The sequence below is a fragment of the Lutra lutra genome, chromosome 11 (assembly GCF_902655055.1).
Source record: "Lutra lutra chromosome 11, mLutLut1.2, whole genome shotgun sequence".
Classification (NCBI taxonomy): Eukaryota; Metazoa; Chordata; class Mammalia; order Carnivora; family Mustelidae; genus Lutra; species Lutra lutra.
Genome location: NC_062288.1, coordinates 56,398,048 through 56,419,074, shown reverse-complemented (window position 1 = coordinate 56,419,074; position 21,027 = coordinate 56,398,048). Strand labels below are relative to the sequence as shown.

Here is a 21,027-nt window from a genome sequence, read left to right as displayed (position 1 = left end):
AAAAGAAAAACAATCAACAATCAAGGCCTTCAGGCTGAAGAATATAGCCACTTACCAGCAATCATGAATGGAGGGAGACTGGAAGATTAAATAACCCAACCTTATATTCTACCCTTCTTCTGATTCCTACCAGCACTTTCCATAATCTGTACCTAACCAAAAACCAGAAGTTAAGGAAGCCCACTGATGTGGTTAACTTCCATGACACAGATTAAAGAGCAAAAGGGTAGGGAATGGATGTGAAGAAATTAAAAAATGATATTTAACATTGTAGTCTACAAATTCTCTAGTCACTCCCATGAAATCATAGCAAAAGTATTTTTAAACAATTACTTTGAAATATATCAAAAAACAAAATGGATGGATAGATAAAGCAAGTATGGTAACATGACAATTACAAAATTTAGAGTTGGGTATATTGCTGTTTTCTATAAAATGCAACTTTATTCCATGATTGAAATTTTTCATAATTAAATATTAAAAGTAAAAAATATTGAAAGTAATAAAAAAAGTAACGGTGTTTAAAAGAAGCAGTTAGACTTTCCTACTATATGACAAATTATCTTTTTCTCCATACTCTTTATATTTTAAATGTAGTTTCGTATTTCAGTTTGTCATAACAAGGCTACTGAAACCTCATGAGTGAAGTAATTTTCAAAGGGTCAAGAAACAAAATATTCCACATGTTGTTGCTTTTTAACACTGTCTTTAAAATGTGTAAATTTTTCTTCCATAACAAATACTCTGAATTTTATAATTTCTCCCTAGCCTTCAGTAGAGATAGAGATAGGCAGATACAGAGGAAGAAAAAGGGAGGAGAGAGAGGAGAGAGAGAAAGGGAACGGAAGGGAGGGGAAGGGAGGAGAAGGGAAGGAAAGGGAAGGGAAGAGAAGACAAGACAGAGAATAGAAGAAAAAATATATCATTTTAAAAAGAATGGCTCAAGGGTGACAAGAATTCTGAAGAAGGAATATTCATAAAATAAACTTTGACATTATGAGTTGGCTTTCACCCTCAACGTTTGTGAAGTTATCACTATCAGAAATCAATTATGAAATACTTCTACACCCTCTAAAAGCTAGAGTCTAGAAAAGACTGATGGTCTATGAAAGTCCAATGATTATTTCCTACTGCACAGATATCCATTTTGTAATTCTAAGTAGTATTACAACACAGATTGGTGGAGAGGGTAGGGATGTGATGAATTAAGATCATTCCCTCCCTTCCCCTCTCAATTCAATGCAAATAAGACATCAGCTTTGTATAATGCTGTGGTCACAATACATTTACCTACAATGAGGAAATAATCTTACCTGCTGCTGCAACGTCTGAGAGATGTTAAATCAATACTTGGGTAGGGTGGGGAGAAGATCACCATAGATTGTAAGAGATACCCAAGTCCTGGGATGTGTGAGTAACTTTGAGGGCACAAAACAGCCTTTTTGTTGCACTTACTATAAAACATTACCAACTATCATAAACAAAGGGGAAATTTCTCTAATACATAAAGACCTACTAAAAATTTCAATGAAGAGCCTGGTCCAAGTGGTGGCATAAGAAGACCCCTGAAATTAGCCCCTTCCCTGGATGTACTAAAGCTACACCTACATATACAATAATTCCTCCTGAAGAAGAATTGAGGGCTGAGTGAACATCTTCCATAGGACAATGAGTACACATCAGGAGAGACAGAAACATGGTAACATCAGGAACTGTACCAGAAATACTAGGAACTGCAGTACGAAAGGATCACACTGAGAGGTCAAACACAGATTCACCTGACCTAGGGCACAACATTAAAAACCATTTATAGGGTACCTAGACTTTAAGTAAAAGAAACCCATCTACTAACCCTAGAGCATTCACCAAATGGTGGGGAAATGTTGGAATTGTCTTCAGGGTCAGTCATAGCTGCTGGCAACACCATGGTTTACATTCCCCTTCCACTTTGATAGTACAAATAAGAACATGGTCGCTGTGCTCCAGCTGGCCTGCCACCTCAGTGAGCCCCAGATGCCTATTCCACATTAGGTCCAGCAGTCCCTCCAAGGTGTCCCTCACCTACTAATGCCCACCCCAGCTTTAGCTGTTCACCAAGGGTGCCCCAACATGGTGTATACCAGGAAATCCCCATCCTACACCCACTACAGTAAAGTCAATTTCATCAAGGTAGCCCAGGTGCAAAAATATCCCACAACACCCCCAGCTGACCCACTGAGTTCCACCCATCCCACCAAGACATCACCTCCACAGAGTACTTCAGCCCACACCCACCCCAGCTCCCGCCAGTCAGCCAGAGCCACCAGTCACACAAAGTCTATATGGGGACATTCCTATACAAGACCACTCCTTCAAGAGAGGGAGCTTCAAGAGACCACTCCTTCAAGAGAAGGAACTTCAAGAGACCACTCCTTCAAGAGAAGGGAAAGGCAGCTGTTTCACCTAATTCATAGAAACAAGTGCAGAAAGTCAAACCCAAGGAGGAGACAGAGGAATATGCTCCAAATGAAAGAATAAGACAAAACCTGAGTGGGGGGGGGGGGACTAAACAAAATGGGGATATGCAATCTTACTGTAAAGAGTTCAAAGCATTGTTCATAAAGCCCCTCACCAGACTTCAGAGAAGAGTGGACAATTTCAGTGAGAATTTCAACAAAGGAAATATTAAAAGAACCAATCAAAGTTGAAGAATACAATAAGTGAAATAAAAAGTACACTGGGGGGAACCAACAGCAAATTAAAGGATGCAGAAGAACAGATCAGCAACCTAGAAGACAAGGTACTGGAAAGCACCCAAGTTAAACAACAAAAAGAAAAAAGACTTTAAAAAAAAATGAGGATAAGTTAACAGACCTTTAGGACAACATCAAGCATAATAACACATTATAGGGGCTCTGGGAAAAGAGAGAGTTAAAGGGTCAGAAAAATTATTTGAAAAAAATAATAGCTGATACACTTGTGGCAAGCATAGCTTAATTTATAGAGATATTGAATCAATATGTTATACACCCAAAACTAATGTAACATTGTATGTCAACTATATTGAAAAAAATCTTTTTTTTAAAGATTGAGAATAACTGGACTAGACTATTCCTCCATATAGCACAATTTTTAATATTTAATGCACAGTTAAAAGTTATGAAAAAGGGCACCTGGATGGCTCAGTTGGTTAAGAATCTGACCTGATTTCCATTCCGGTCATGATCTCAGAGTCGTGGGATCCATCAGGATCTGTTCATTGCAGAGTCTGCTTGAGATTCTCTCTCCCTCTCCCTCTGCTCCTCCCTCCACTTGAGCTCTCTCTCTAAAACAAATAAATAAATCTTATAAAACAAAAATATTGTATCAATATTAGTTCATTAGTTGTGATATACATACCTTAGTAACATAAGATGTTAATAATAGGAGAAACTGGGAATAGGGTATTTAGAAATCCTCAATAGTATATTTATAACTTCTCTGTAAATCTAAAACTATTCTAAATTAAAGCTGTGAAAGAAGGAAAGAAAAGGAAGGAAGGAAGGAAGGAAGGACAGAAGGAATGAGAAAGGAAGAAAGGAAGAAAGGAAGAAAGGAAGAAAGAAAGAAAGAAAGAAAGAAAGAAAGAAAGAAAGAAAGGAAAGAAAGAATAGCTGAAAATTTCCCTAACCTGGAGAAGGAAACAGACATCCTGGTCCAAAAAGCACAGAGAGACCCAAAGAAGATGAACCCAAGGAGATCTAAATAAACATACATAATAGTTACAATGGTAAAAATTAAAGATAAAAAGAAATTTAAAAGCAGCCAAAAAGAAGCAAATAGTTACATATAAAGGAAGCTCCACAGGCTATAACCTGATTTTTTCAACAGAAACTTTGCAGGTAAAAAGGGAGTGATCTTACATATTCAAAGAACTGAAAGGGAAAAAAACCTACAACCAAGAATATTGTACCCAGATTTGAAAAAGAGATAGTTTCCCAGACAAACAAGTTAAAGGAATTCATCACCACTAAACCAGCCTTATAAGAAATGTTAAAGGGACTTCTTTAAGTAGAAAAGAAAGGCCATAATTAGAAGTAAGAAAATTATAAATAAAAAGTGTAAAATATGACAATATACATATAAAATGCAGAGAGGGGAGTGAAAGAGAAATTATTTTAAAATGTGTTCAAACTTGAGTGACCATCAACTTAATATAGAGTGCTATATACTCAGGATGCTATATATGAACCTCATGGTAACCAGAAACCAAAAACCTACAAAAGATATGTAAGAAATAAAGAGAAAGAAACCCAAGCATAACACACACACAGAGTCATCAATCACCAGGAAAAAGTACAAAAGAAGGAACAGAGAAGACCTACAAAACAATCATAAAACCAGTAACAAAAGTACATAACCATCATAATTACTTTAAATATAAATGGTCTAAATGCCCTAATCAAAGGACCCAGAGTAGATACACCTGGGGGTGCCAGAAAGATGGTGGAGTAGGAAGACCCTAAACTCACTCCAATCCATTTTTAGAACTATATATCACTCCCATCCAACTCAATAAACTGGAAAGCCAATGGAAGACTATCAGAACAAACCACAACTAAATGTAGAGAAGAAGCCACATTGGAAAAAGTTATGAAGGGTAGAAACAATGGTTGGGAGCTACCCATAGGAAGGATAGGACTGCAGGTGCAAAGAGGGAAAAGCACCAGGAAACGCACAAAGGGATTAAAAAAAAGAAAAAAAAAAAAAAAACCCACACTGTCTGTTCTTGAAAACCAGAGGGAATGAATTCCATGAGTTTGTATAATTAGCAGGACTCAGAGCCTGGAGCTTTAAAGTCTGCTGACTCAGCAGTAGACCAGCAGGGAAGATGAGGAATAGCTCAGTCCCCATCCTTACAGAGACAAGAGCCCACAGAGAGGCAATGTAGAATTGACAGTTTGCATGATGCCTGGGCAAACAGGAGGGATATCTTTTTATAAGTATTTCAGAGGGTGTGGGGGGACTTGTCTGAGAACAAAGAAGCTGGCAGGCACCATTTTCCTCTCCTGCCCTTCAGCATAAACACAACCACCTACAGGAGGCAGTGCTGTGCAGACATTTGCTATCTAACCTGTTTGCAGTGTGCTCTGCCCTGAGTTCTCCTAAGGATATGCTCACTCTAGCCTACAGGCTAGGGCCTTAGGCTCAATGCAAAAAAAATTTTTTCACTGCAAATTTTTTAACACTGCCTGTGCCCCACCCAAGTACCACCTTGAATGACATGCCTCTAGGAGCCATCATGCTTCAGGAGATCCAGGCTAGCAATAACTCCCTCTCCCTCTGTCCCTACCCCCTGCTCGTTCTCTCTCTGTCTCAAATAAATAAACAAAATCCCTTAAAAAACAAACAAACAAACAAACAAAAAAACTGGTGGAGGATGAGAAAAAGTCTGTCTTCCTTGATAACATTTATTTAACTTTCACTTTTTATTTTTAAACATTTTTCAAAACTTGAAAGAAATTGCTTTAGCTTTAAATCATCCTAAAACTTCCACAATAGCTTACATCTGTGAAGCACATTACCAAGCACTTTCAAAGATATTATCATAATCGCTTCAATAAGCCCAAGAGGTAGATACCATTTTATCTCAATTGTATAGAAGAGAAAGTAGAAATCCAGATAGAAAAAAGTGACTTGCATAGTGTAATATTGTCATTTACAATAAAAATTACATACATTTTGTCTTAGTCCCTATTTCTGTCACAGAGTTCCTAAAACCCTTGAATTCTCTGAAGTAATAACAACCATAACAGGGATTTGATATCCTAACAAAACTCTTTCAAACACACCAGAGTTTATGTTAACATGGTGAATTTTAAAAAGCCAGGTGAACCATAGTTAGAGCTTTCAATCCCACCCACCCTGATCTCCCAGGAGAGAAGAGGAACTAGATGTTGAATTGATAGTCAATGGCCAATAATTTTTTTTTTTATTTGACAGACAGAGACCACAAGTAGGCAGAGAGGCAGGCAGAGAGAGAGGGGGAAGCAGGCTCCCCGCTGAGCAGAGAGCCCAATTTGGGGCTCAATCCCAGGACCCCGGGATCACGACCTGAGCCGAGGGCAGAGGCTTAACCCACTGAGCCAGCCAGGTGCCCCAATGGCCAATAATTTATCAATCATACCTAGGGATTGGGTATGGAGAGCTTCTGGGTTGGTGAACATGTGGAGATTTGAGGAGAGTGGTATACTTGGAGAGAGCATGGAAGCTCCATGGCCACATACTTTCCCACACACTTCATCCCACGCATCTCTTTCCTATGGCTCTTCCTCAGTTATATCCTTTTACAGTGAACTGGTGACCTATTAAGGAAACTAGTTTCCTGAGTTCCTGAACAAATCAGTCAAACCTAAGAAAGGGAACTTGAGGACTTCTAATATATAGTCCACTGGTCAGAAGCAAGGCAACAACCTGGCCTTATGATTGGCATCTGAAGTGGGGGCAGTTTATGGAACTGAGCCATTAACCTGTGGAATCTGACACCACCTCTTGAAAGACAGTATCAGAAAGGAGTTGAATTGTAGGACACTCCGCTGGTGTCAGAGACCTGTTTGATGGTGTGGGAGGAAAATACACATTCGAACTGGCATCAAAAGCATACATAAGGGCGCCTGGGTGACTCAGTGGGTTAAGCCGCTGCCTTGGGCTCAGGTCATGATCTCGGGATCCTGGGATCGAGTCCCGCATCGGACTCTCTGCTCAGCGGGGAGCCTGCTTCCCTCTCTCTCTCTCTCTGCCTGCCTCTCCATCTACTTGTGATCTCTGTCAAATAAATAAATAAAATCTTTAAAAAAAATAAATAAAAGCATACATAGTAATGGAGCAGTTTGGCCTAAAACCCAATTCCTATGACCCCAAGTCCAGCGCTAATTCAGATATATCTGAAACACACATTATCTACAAAGAAATTTTTGGTTAGAATTCATTATAATTGATAGTCTTTAAATTATTTGAATACTTTTTAAGTTACTTTAATTATAACAGTAAATATAATCATACTATAGAAAATTTAGAAACAAGAAAAAGAAAAAAAATTACTATTATTCTAACATACAACCTTATTTTCCCTTTAACATTGTACCATAATGCAGACTTCTTGAATACGTTTAGGAAAAATACATGTAGCAAATAAGTACAAGACATCATTAAGAAAATTACTTTTACCCGCAGTTCAAATTCCTATGTTCTGATTTCTGATGCTACTTGTCTCTTTTTACTCCTTGTTCCTGGATCTTTTGTATTTTCTCTTTGACAAATTAGACCTGGTTGTTACAGTCTCTAACTTCAGATCTTTGGCTTTCACCTAGAAAATGAATATCTTAAATCTCTAGTCTGTGATGGCAAGAGAGCCTGGTTTCATGGAAAAGAATGCCATGATCTACTGAACAACTGGCCATGGAGCCAGAAGGTAGCATTATAGTTTTTATTAATCTGTCCTGGACCTTGATCTTTAAGTTTCTTCTAATTCAGGTAATTTTAATCATTAATTTAATATTTTAGAATTAGACTTCTGTTCTACTTTCTAATTACAATTCACCTAACTTAACCCTATCTCCTCCTACCTCCCAGAATGAACTGAAAAAAAATCATGAAATTAAATGACCTATGATATATTTACTTAAAAGAATACTTTCTAAAGCCACTTTTAAAGGTTTATGCAAACTAAAATAATATGAAAAAGTTATGATTCTATGTGTAACATTAAAATAACACATTTTTTTAACCTCTGCAGAAAAAATGGAATGGAAAACACTAAAATTTTAAAAATTATTTTTTAAGTGGTTGAAATGTGGTGTTTTATTTCCACTTATTTTTATTTTTGAGAGATAGAGAGCACTCAAGCACAGGGAGTGAGAATCTCAAGCAGGCTCCATGCCTAGAGCCCAATGCAGGGCTCAATCCCAAGACCCTAAGATCATGACCCACGCAGAAATCAAGAGTCAAACACTTAACTGACTGAGCTACCCAGATGCCCTTTCTATTTCTTCTTATTTCTATTCTACATTTAGTAATAAAAAAATAAACATTATGAAAAAACATAACTTTAAGAAGCAACAAAAAAATCTAAGTTATAGTTTAATACCTCTCATTAATTTTTTAAAAAGCAATACATAAATTATCAAATTTTCCTTTGTCAATTCAACCAGAATCCTAAAACTGTCAAAAGTTTTCTACCTAGGAGTTGATTCTCAACTTCTAGACTGCCACAATCTTCAAAGTTCCCAATTTTTTATTCCTAGAGGCCAGTTGTCTTTTCTATCCCAGCCCCAGTTGGTCTCTCACCCTTTGCTATATAGGCTTATCTTGTACCACAAACCCTTCATACATACAAAATTTATTTTTGTTACAAATAAGAATATAAAGATATACACTGATACATGTGTATTAGACTTATAGGCTATGTGAAAGATTAGATACAGAGAAGATACAACTTGCCATAAATTAGTTATAAGACACATGATGAATTGTGTAAGACTGATGAATCACAGACCTGTACCTCTGAAACAAATAATACATTATGTTAATTTAATTAATTAATTTAATACAGTTCTTACACAAGTCCAATCAATCAATAAATAAGTAAGACACATGATGGAGCATCTGGTCAGTCCCCCAAAAAATCTTCCTGATTTAGTAGAACATTAAAAACTGAATATCTCTGCGTATGCAGGAGAACATAGTCAAAAGAGTCAACAGTATTAAACAGTAACAGTGAAGAATTCAATAACTATGAGACGCATTTTCTATTTCCTAAAATTTTTTAAGAAAAAAAAAAAACCAGTCATCTTCTAATCCTTCAAATGGACTACTCTAATTTCTACTCTTCAAAAGTGTATAAAGAACACAAAAAGTTTGGAAGCACTGAGGTAGATAACACTTCTTTCTAGTCTCTCTACATGTGATCCTTCTGTTCCTTTCTCTCAAACACTGATAATAAAGAATGAAAGCAAAAACTATTTAGCCTGTGCCAGATTTCCCTAAAATTGAGAGACATTTCCCCCAAACTGGTGTGAGAGTTAATAAACTCACTTTAATCTCTTACTCAAACCAGAACTGACAGTTTTGTATTCCATATTACATTATTTATTTGTTCTACATAGATGGTCCCTGGCAATGGCTTTAGCCTGAAAAATGAACTTCAGTTACAAACTGTTTTTATCAAAGGGAGCGTATCTCCTACAATAAAGTAATTTGATTAAAAATTAAACTTGCACAGAAATTAAAATTTATTTCTTTACATGTATAGTGAATCCTTCTGCCAGCCATTCAAGAAAATCTCTGCACCTGAAACTAACAAGCTTCTAGTTTACCAAAGTAGTGAAATAACGTACAGCTTGTTACATAAGAACATTTTATTTCCCACAAAGAAGTTATCCTTCCATTTCATTTCAAGAAAATAAGGGGAAATCGATTTTAACTCTCAAGAATGTAAGGGCAGTAGGGGCACCTGGGTGGCTCAGTGGGTTAAGACTCTGCCTTTGGCTCAGGTCATGATCTCAGGGTCCTGGGATCGAGCCCCACATCGGTTCTCTGCTCAGCGGGGTGCCTGCTTCCCCGCTCTCTCTGCCTGCCTCTTTGCCTACTTGTGATCTCTGTCTGTCAAATAAATAAATAAAATATTTAAAAAAAAAAAAAGAATGTAAAGGCAGTAAACAGACTCATGCAAAATTAGTGGAGATGCCTTCATTTTGGTCTCAAGAATAGAGTCTCAGGCAGCTTTGCTGACCCCAAGACTGATTCACTTCTCCTAGGAGATACTACTGTAAGTTAATGGTATTTAACAAAACAATTCTTATCTCTTTTCTTTTTTTCACAGATAATGCCTTGTCTCAACAACCATACTGAAGACTTTCTAGAATAAAGACTCATACCTCTTAGTGTCTTCAGCATCTATCTTGGTGCCCCACGCATAAGTTCAACAATGATAAATGTGATCTTTGCCAAGAACCTAGCCTTTTATGCCTCACTTTCCTTCCTCCTCTGTAAAAGAGTATTATTTATACTTTCATCGTGAGGATTAAATGAGATAATGTAGACATAATGCCTAGCACCCACCCCACCTTATACACTGTGGTAATTGATTGCACACAGGCTTTCATTATGAAACAAAATAACATTTCCACACTGCATAAATTTTCAATGCAAAAGGAGGTAAAATTTGAAAGCAGCAGATCAAATCAACAACCAAAGGCTATTTTAAAATCAATTATTATATCAGAGCCTGAAGGTTTACTTAATTATATTGATGGGGTTCAGGCAGGCCATCCCAGAATGTGCTGCTTTGGCATATGGATTATTTGAGCTGAAGGCAAATCAAGGCCCAGGAGACTCAAGAAGAGCTTTTAACAACCCCTAACAACTATAAGTTTACAATCGCTATGACAAAATATCAAAAGAAATTATCCAGGTTTTCCAACTATGGCAAATTGTAATCACATATTTATCTGCTATGACTGAAGCTTATGTGGGGACTGAAAAGATATAGTAGAAATAAAAGCTACTGAATCATAAATCAGATTGCAGAAGATGATGCAACCCATGATTCAGGCAAGTACAATAGTGATGATCAAAATTACGCTGGCATTTTTCACATACATTTTGTCATAGCAATTGTAATTTGTAGTTATCAGCTGATTATCATAAGTGGAGCTGATGTTAGAGAAGAATGAATCATGATGTTCAAGTAAAAGCAAATAAATGTTAAAATATTAATCCAGAGCACCTGGATGGCTCAGTTGGTTAAGAGACTACCTTCAGCTCAGGTCATGATGCCAGAGTTCCAGGATCAAGTCCCGCATCGGGCTCCTAGCTCCACGGGGAGTCTGTTTCTCCCTCTAACCTTCTCCCCTCTCATGCTCTCTCTCACTCTATCTCTCTCAAATAAATAAAATCTTTAAAACAATATTAATCTGTATAATATTTTTAGACAGTTACAAAAACATGATGATAATGATTTAAGTCTGTACCTTAGTATAAAGTTGTTCAAGAAATACTTTATATTACCGAATATTTGTTGTAAAATTCCCTCAGCAGCAACTAATCTTTCTCTAAACAAACTAGTAATGGTTTAAAGAAAAAATGTGAGGAGAAAAGAGAGGAAAAAGTAGACAGAAGACAAAGAAGGGAAAGAAGGTATGCAAGACAGGTATGCAATATAGACATTACTTACCTTTCAAGGAAATGAAAACAGTAAAGATCTTCAAAGTTACAGCCCTTTAGGCTATATGTATATAAAATGACTCTTCCTTGTCAAGTACAACTGAAAGAAAACAAGTAAAAGCAGAATAGAGATAAGCATAAAGTTTGTCAATACTTTAATTCTTGAGCTAAGTAATTTTGTGATCCTATTTCTTAGAAATATCCCTTCTTTCTGTAAAACAAAAATCCTTCTAAAAACAAGTGTAATGTTTATTCTCCATGAATCTCTCCACCTTACTGTCAAAAATTCCAAATTATGACATTAAATTCTTTGAGAAAGACATCTCTACTTACACTAAAATTCTCCCAACACCTTTTATTCTGAAAAGCTTCCCTTTATGAAAAAAAAAAGAACTATATTTTGTAGACATCTTATATAATATTCTCTTCTTAAAAAAAAAAAAGACTTTAAATTGAAATATCCTTCCCCCTGGTTATTCCAGTAGATAGTTTATTTGACTATACTATTAGATTCTTGCCTCAATGATTTTATTCTCTAGTATGTAGAAACAAATTGATAGTTGACATAGAGAGAAAATGAGGATTCCTTTAAGTGGAAGAAAAAGCAGAGTATTTTTAGTTAAAATGGATTTCAACATAGGCTCTACTATCTTTTAAAAATAACAATATTCGGGAAGCCTGGGTGGCTCAGTTGGTTGGACGACTGCCTTCAGCTCAGGTCATGATCCCGGGGTCCCGGGATCGAGTCCCACATCGGGGTCCCAGCTCCATGGGGAGTCTGCTTCTCCCTCTGACCTTCTCCTCGCTCATGCTCTCTCTCACTGTCTCTCTCTCAAATAAATAAATAAATAATCCTTTAAAAAAAAACAATATTCTTTTTTCCATTAAAAACAGGAAAATATTTTTATCTAGGAGCCACTTTTAAACTATGAAGAATATTTAAAGCTAATCTTTTTATCCTTTATGAAAAGAAAATAAGAATGGAACAATCATGCTTCTTAAAGAATAGATATACTAATTCCTATAAAACAGCCTTCAGAAAAATGTTTCGATCATTATGTATATTTATTTAAAAAATATTCAGTGAATTCCTGTCACTGTGCTAGGTATAGTCCCAAACTTCATGGAGTTTATATTTGAAGAGATAAAAACATAAATCACATGAAAGAAAAATTAGAGTTGTGATGAGTTTTCATTGCAAAAAAAAAGAACATTTCCATTTCCATAACTAATTTTAACCTTCTTAAGTAATCATTTTTAAAAGGTGATAATATAAACATACTTGCAGCATAACCCAAAACTTTTTGACCTAGACGCCGAGGAGTCAGAAAGTCAGGTTCCAGGCAAAAGAAATTGTGGCAAAGACTTTCTGAACAATAAAATAAATATATAACCTACATTACTTTAGATCTTAATGAAAAAGAGATTTACTGCACCCTTACCTGATAAACAAGTCTAGTTTGCATTTGGAAGTTACTTTCCCTAAAACCCTTCCTTGCAGATGCTTATTCCAGGATGTTGTGAGTCCAGAGCTACACCTGGTGGCCATACACAAACTTACAGAAAACAGTTCTAAACCTTTTCATGGAAATTTAGAAGTTATGCTATGCCTCTGTTAATCAAAAATAAGCATCTCAAGAAACTATCATTCTTGATAACTGAAGGAAGTTTTAAATTTTTCACAGAAATTAAATTTTAAAATATTATGGCAAAGTATAACAATATGTTAGTGGGAGAATTTAAGTGATAATATATGGATATTCATTAGAAAATTCTTTTATTTGGGAACAAATAAAACATTTTATTATGAAAATTTGGGGAATTTTCATAATAAAATGTTGAAAAAAATAAAGGATTTTTAAAATGTTCCATCACTGTTATTTATAGCACAAACACATTTTTAGGTAGTGTTTCCTTGTGTAAATGAGCATAATGTATGTCTTCATAATTCATGCTTGTGTAACAGTCTATGATATTGACAATGAATTATTAAAGGAGTCACTTGTTCCACATTTATTCAACTTCCAATTTAATATCTACAAATGCTTATTTTTGTTTCTGTTAAAACATGTTTCAAAGACAAATTTTTTAAGACTGATACCACTGGGATCAAAGGAGAAAATCATTTTTATGGCTCATGAGACATCATCAAACTACTTTATACCAACTTCACACTGCTTTCATAAATGAAAACCAACACCAATTTAACCACAACCATGGGACCTAGCCATTTCAATATTTTGCTGCTTTACTAAGCATAAAAATATAATCCAGAGGTTAATTTGCACTTTTATTTTTGAAAATTTTTCACATATTTCTGTATTCATCTACTGTAATCTTAATAATTTTCTTATAAACGTGAATAATTACCTTGTGTGTTATAACTATTAACTCACTATCTCCTAAACTCAGGCAAGTTTTTCTCATCAGCTACGGTCCTTTACCATTTTCATTATGTTTATTTTTATATATTCTAATCTGTCAGTCTCTTTGTTTGCTATTTCTTCAATCCACTCAGAACTAAGAAATAGACTACTTCTTCATAAATATAATAGATATCCTAAAACATTTTTGTTTTCTTTTTTTTCCTAAAGGAGCCGCAGGACTGAAAGCAGCATGGTCCTCTCTTCTCCGCCCCATATGCGCATCCATTGATATCAATGTACTCAAAAATGGGGAGTCATCTGGCAAATATGTTACTTTGCCTGCTGGGTTCAGGGCTCCCATATGACCTGATATTGTGAACTTTATTCTCCAACTTATGCAAAACAACATATAGCCCTATGATATCAGTGAATTAGCCAGTCATCAAACCAGGGCTGAGTCTTTACTGGCAGAACCATGGCTTGAATTCCTAGAGTTCGAGGCAGTAGGATTCAGTGTTCTGGCCAGGGTGTTTTGGGAAATATGCGTTGTGGTGGCTGCACATTTGCACCAACCAAAACCTGGAGCCATTAGCACTGCAGAGTGAACACAACACAGGCAATAGATCATCTGCTCTGGCCTGGCTGCCTCAGCCTTACCAGCATAGGTTGTGTCTAAAGGTCATCATACTGAGGAAGTTCCTGAACTTCCTTTAATGGTTGAAGATAAAGTTGAAGGCTACAAGAAGATTAAGGAAGGGATGTCTGGGTGTCTCAGTTGAGCATCCGACTCTTGATTTCAGCTCAAGTCATGATCTCAGGATTATGGGATGGGGCCCCATGTTGGGCTCCACACTCAGCAGGGAGTCTGCTTAAGATTCTCTCTCTCTCCCTATTCCTCTGCCCCTTCTACTCTCCACACATGTGTGCTTACGCTCATTCTTTTTCTCTCTCTAAAATAAATAAGTCTCAAAAAAAAAAAAAAAAAAAGACAAAGAAGAAGAAGACCAAGGAGGCTGTTTCGCTTCTTAAGAAATTAAAAACCTGCTGGGCTGAAGCCTTTATTTGTTGGTGCAAGACTTTGGTGTTTTTCCTGCCTTGGTCATGGAAGTCCATACAGAAAAAGGGATCAGAAACTCAGTTTGGAATGCTGAGCCCCCTACATGGAGAGCAGCTGTTCTATAGAATCCCACAGTCCTGTGATGGACTTTATAGGAATGAGAAATAAGCTTTTGTTAAACTACAAGGAAGGAAGGGAGGGATGGAGAAAGGGAAGAATGGAGGGAGGGTGGAAGGGAAGGAGGGAGGGAGGGAAGGAAGGAAGGGAGGGAGGGAAAGAAGGAAGGAAAGGAGGGAGGAAGAAAGAAGGAGAGAGAGAGAGAAAGGAAGAAGGGAAGGGAAGGGGAAGGGGAGAGAAGAGGAGAACTTAAAGCCTGGAATAATATCAAAAAGTTCTATGCCTCTCTGCAAATGAGAGCTGGCAAGGGCAAAATGAGAAAGTCTTCATACTCAGCAAAGGGGACTGTGCATCATCTATAATGAAGGCAATGGTATCAACAGGGCCTTCAGAAACATCCCTGGAATTAATCTACTTAATAAAAGCAAGCCAGACATTTTGGAGCTGCTCCTGGTGGGCATGTGGGAATTTTCTGAGTTTGGGCTAAAAGAGTTTTCCTCAAGTTAGACAATCTGTATGGCACTGGGCATAAGGCTGCCTCCCTCAAGAGTAACTACAACCTTCCCATGCACGAGATACTTAATGCAGACGTTAGCAGAACTTTGAAAAGCCCAGAGATCCAAAAAGCCCTCTGAGCACCATTCAAGAAGAGTCGTCGCAGAGTCCTAAAGAAGAATCCACTGAAAAACCTGACAATCATGTTGACACTAAACCCACGTGCAAAGTCCATGCACTAGAACACCATTATTCACCTGGCCAAGAATCATAAGTTTCAGACAGATAAGAAGCTGAATCAGATGAGAAGGGGGATCCTGGTAAGAAGCTGTGGGAGCAAAGAAAGGAAAGAAGGCTGTTCATGTCCAGAAGCAGAAGAAACGCTTGATGGGAAAAGAGGCTGCAGCTACCAAGAAACCAGCAGCTGAGAAGAAGCCTACAGAAGAAAAAAGAAACCACAAAGAAGAAAAGAAGCCTGCTGCATAAACTTTAGTTTGCTTACTCCATAAATGTCAAATCATTATGGGCAGCTAATTTTGAATAAAGACCTAATCAAAGGCAGTGAGAAACATGAAAAAAATTTTTTTAATGTTTTCATTTTAATCTATACACATTCAATTCAGAAACTAAAATTCCCTTTAAGAAAATGAGAAGGAAATAAATAAAAATGTGTCTGGTAAAACTGAGACTTCTTTCTCCCAGAACACTGTTTTTAAATGTGGTCCTCCCAACTAGATCCATCAGAGATGCTTAAGGGAACTTGTTATAAACATAGATTCTTGAGTTCCATCTCTGATACACTGAAGCAGAATCTATGGGTATGGATACTGGGAAACTTTCATTTTTTAAAAAAGATAACCAAATGATTCTCACGCAGATTTAAGATCGAAATTACAAACCAGGAGAAAGATTTTAGGTGAGTCACGCACATGGGTCTATTAAGATGCCTGACAATCAGGAGACACTCAAATACAGTCTGCATGAATCACATACAATCATTTGTTTTCTTATAGGATAGTTTTTTGAGGTATAATTCACACAACACAAAATTTAACTTCTCCAAATCGAGTTGAATTTTAAGTTGAATTAAAACTTAAAAGTGAATAATTCAGTGGTTTTTGTATATCGAGTTGTGAAACCATCACCACTATCTAATTAGAGAACACTACCATCACTCCAAAAAGGACACCCACACCCATCAGAAATCACATCCTCTCCCTACTACTCACCATCCCCAGGCAATCTCTAAACTACTTTCTGTCATGATAAATTTACCTATTCTGGACATTCCATAATACCCAGATATGAAATGTTCAGATAAATGAAATCATATGATATAGTCTTTTGTGACTGACTTCCGACATTACACTTATTGTAATGTTTTTAAGGTTCATACATATTGTGACATGTTTTAGTATTTCATTCCTTTTTGTTGCCAAGTAACATTCCATCATATGGATATATAACATTATGTTTATCTTTTCATCAGTAGATGGAAACTTGGGTTGTTTCCACTTTTTGGCTTTTATAAATATGCTGCTATGAATGTTCATGTATGAGGTTTTTGTGTGAACATAACTTTTCATGACTATTAGGTAATTAGCTAGAGTTAACTCGCCAGGCTGTAAGGTAACTTCATGTGTAACATTTAGAGGAATTGTCAAACTGTTTCTCAAAGCAGCTGTGCCATTATACATTTCCACCAGCATTACCAGTTTCTACCAGTCCTCCCCAACAGTTATCATCTGACTTTTCAATTCCAGCCATCCTCGTGGGTATGAAGTAGTATCTCATTGTAGTTTGATTTCCATTTCTCTAACAACTAATGATATTGACTATTTTCTCATTTGCTTATTGGTCATTTTCATAACTTCTTTGGAGAAATGTCTATTCAGGCCCTTTGCCCATTTTTAAATTGGTTTGTTTTTTATTATTGAGTTATAAGAGTTCTTTATACTAAATACAAGTCCTCTAGCAAATATAGGAATTGAAACTACTTCTCCTATTTTCTGGGTTGTTTTTTTACTTTCTGAATAGTGTCCTTTGAAGCACAAAAATTTGTAATTTAATAAATTCCAATATATCTAATTTTTCTTCTCTAATTTGTGCTTTGGACATCCTATTTCAGAAAACTTTGTCTAACCCACAGTCAGAGATTTATACCTATGTTTTCTTCCAAGAATTTTATAGTTTTAAAGTTTTATAGCTTTACATTCAGTCTGTGAACCATTTTGAGTTCATTTTTGCATGTAATGTGAGATAGAAGTACACTTCATTCTTTTACATGTACCAGTTGTCCCAGCATCATTTGTTGAAAAGATTTCTTCTCTTAGTGAATTGTCCTGATACATTTGTCAAAAATCAGCTGACCATTATGAAATTTGTAATAGAAACTCTCAATCCTATTCCATGGATCTGTATGTCCACCCTTATGCCAGCACCACACCATCTTGATTACTATTGCTTTATAGTATGTTTTTAAATTAAGAGTGTGTTCCTTTCTCCGATTGACTTATTTCACTAAGCATGATACCCTCTAGTTCCATCCACGTCATCGCAAATGGCAAGATTTCATTTCTTTTGATGGCTGCATAGTATTCCATTGTGTATATATACCACATCTTCTTTATCCATTCGTCTGTTGATGGACATCTAGGTTCTTTCCATAGTTTGATCTCCCTGATATGAGGGAGAGGAGATGCAACATGGGGGGTTGAGGGGGTAGGAGAAGAATAATTGTAACAAGATGGGATTGGGAGGGAGACAAACCATAAGTGACTCTTAATCTCACAAAACAAACTGAGGGTTGATGGGGGGAGGGGGGTTGGGGGGGTGGGGTTATGGATATTGGGGAGGGTATGTGCTATGGTGAGTGCTGTGAAGTGTGTAAACCTGGCGATTCGCAGACCTGTACCCCTGGGGATAAAAATATATGTTTATTAAAAATAAAATTTAAAAAAAAAAAAAAAAGAGTGTGTTCCTTAAAAAAATTAGGTTGTTCTTTATTTGTTTTGGTTATTCTGGGCCCATTTTATTTCCATACGAATTTTAGGACCAGCTTGTCAATTTCTGTAAAAACAGATGCACAGATTTTGATAGAGGTTGTGTTGAATCTTTAGATGATTGGGGAGTATTACGAACTTGCCAATATTGTCTTCTAATCCATTATCATTACTTTGACTTTATTTTGGTCTTCTTTGCTTTCTTTCATCAATGTTTTGTAGTTTTAGTGTGCAAGTCTTACACTTCTTTTGTTATGTTTATTCCTTATTTTATTCTTTCTGATGTTTTATAAATGGAATTGTTTTCTCAGTTTCACTTTCAGTTATAGAAATTTCTAGTGTATAAAAATGTAATTTATTTTTGTGTAATAGATCTTGTATCTGTAACCATGCTGAACTTATTAATTCTAAAAGTTTTTCAATTGACTTAGATTATCATTTTCAAGGTTTGTGTTGTTGTTGTTGTTGTTTTTAAGATTTTATTTATATGACAGAGATCACAAGTAGGCAGAGAGGCAGGCAGAGAGAGAGAAAGGGAAGCAGGCTCCCCACTGAGCAGTGAGCCTAATGTGGAGCTTGATCCCAGGACCCCGTGATCATAATCTGAGCTGAAGGCAGAGGCTTTAACCCACTGAGCCACCCAGGTGCCCCTCATTTCCAAGATTTTTTTTTTTTAAGATTTTATTTATTTGTCAGAGAGAGAGGGAGAGAGAGCAAGCACAGGCAGACAGAATGGCAGGCAGAGGCAGAGGGAGAAGGGTCTTGCTGAGCAAGGAGCCCGATGTGGGACTCGATCCCAGGACGCTGGAATCATGACCTGAGCCGAAGGCAGCTACTTAACCAATTGAGCCACCCAGGCGTCCCTCATTTTCAAGATTTTTAAAAGATAAATCTAAGTCCATTTTTAAGATTATCTATGTACAACATCATATCATCTGCAAATAGGGACAGTTTTACATCTTCCTTTTTCAATCTGTATGCCTTTTATATCTTTTCTCTTGTTTAATTGCCCTGGCTAGAACAAAATAGTCCAATGTTGAATAGAAGTAGCAGGAGTGGACATCTCTGTCTTGTTACTGGAAAGCATCCATAGTGTTTTACCATTAAGTATAATGTAAATTGTGGGCTATTTATAAATATTGTTTATCAAGTTGAGGATGTTCCTTACTATTCTTAGCTCGTAAAGTGGTTTTCTTTTTATCATGAAACTTTGCTGGATTTTGTCAAATGCTTTTTCTGTATTTATTAACATGATCATCAAGTTTTGCCTTTATTTTGTTAATACAGTATATTATATTGATCAATTTTTAAACATTAAACCTGCTTTGTGTTTTTGAGATAAATCCCAGTTGTTCATAGGTATGATCCTGAGCTTACCTTATCCAAAAGACACACCAAGGTAACAGTTACCTTTGTGCAATTAACTCTGAAAATGACTTGAAGGCTGGCACTACAGGCTTTCCATAGCTAGTTGCAGAGAAAATGCCTCACTAAAAAGGGTAGGAGGGGCAGAGATGCTATTAGGAACCAGCCCCCAGAGTTACCAACCACAAATGGCAGGGACAACACAAGCAAAGAGAAGCAAGAGTATCAGACCCCATACTAGGTATCCGCAGCACTGAGAACTGCACTGGGAAGACAAGTCCTCATAATATGTGGCTTTAAAAACTAGCAGGGCTTAACTCTGTGAGATTTAAAAATCAGTGGGCCTGACTCCAAGAGAGCTGGAGGGCAATGGGAAACCAAGTTCCTGCATTTAACAGCCAACGTACTAAATAATTCAGTCCAAGACACAACACAAAAGCAGCACCTGGAGTATATATACATAAAGGAAATTTATTAGTATCAGAGTGCGTACCAGAGGGGCAAACACCTGCAGATTTCTGCAGGAGCAAAAGTGCTAGAAGGGCACCATTTCTCCTCCTCTCCCCAAGCCTAGATAGCCAAACATTTGCAGGAGCCAGGGACAATACTCTCCATCTACCTTAGCATCTCATACCCTGCCCCATTGTTCCCCTATGGCCCCACCCCAATGCACCCACCTCAGCAAGCAGCTCTCCAAAGTGCTTCCTACTCTACCACATGCAGCAGGAAGCCTCAGCCAGGACCAGTGCCACTCCAAAGTGACTCCTCCGCTGAGGAGGTAGAGGAGATAACTACACATCAGTATACCCTGTTCCTGCAGCCAGGCCTCTTAGCTGGCTATGAAGGGAGCAATCCCTGTCTTTGGGCCTACAGCCATGGCAGGCAGGAAGGCTAACTATAGAGGGTCTCTTGTACCAATGAATCTGCAGCAGCCAGGCCATTCAACAGTACAGGGAACAAACCATGTTCAGTGTACCTACAACAGACAAAGCAGGTCACTGAAGCCAGCTGGGCTTTAAAAAGTCATGGCTTAGACACAACAGGAGGGTCCACAGAGCCCATACAGGGGACACCCCTGGAATGCCTGATTCTGGCGGCTGGGGGAGATTGCACAGTAAGGTACCACAATACCTCTTCTACACAAAGCCACTACTTTCAAGACCAGGAAATGTAGCTGACCTTTCTAATACATAAAACAAACACAGAGAGTTAGACAAAATGAGGAGACAAAGGATTATGTCCCAAATTAAAGAACAAGACAAAATCAACAGTAAAAGAGCTAAGTGAAATGGAGATAGGAAATATGCCTGATAAAAAATTCAAAGTAGTGGTCATAAAGATACTGACTGGATTTTAGAAAACAGTGGATGAACTCAATGAGAACTTCAACAAAGAGATAAAAAAAAATTTTTGAGAGAAAGAAAGAAAAGAGAAAGAATCAGTG

General features: G+C 37.0%; 1 pseudogene; it reads left to right on the top strand.

The window, feature by feature from the left end:
- Positions 1–15,702, top strand: part of LOC125080503 (60S ribosomal protein L4-like) — a 174,192-nt pseudogene extending 158,490 nt beyond the window's left edge.
- The last annotated feature ends 5,325 nt before the right edge of the window (positions 15,703–21,027 follow it).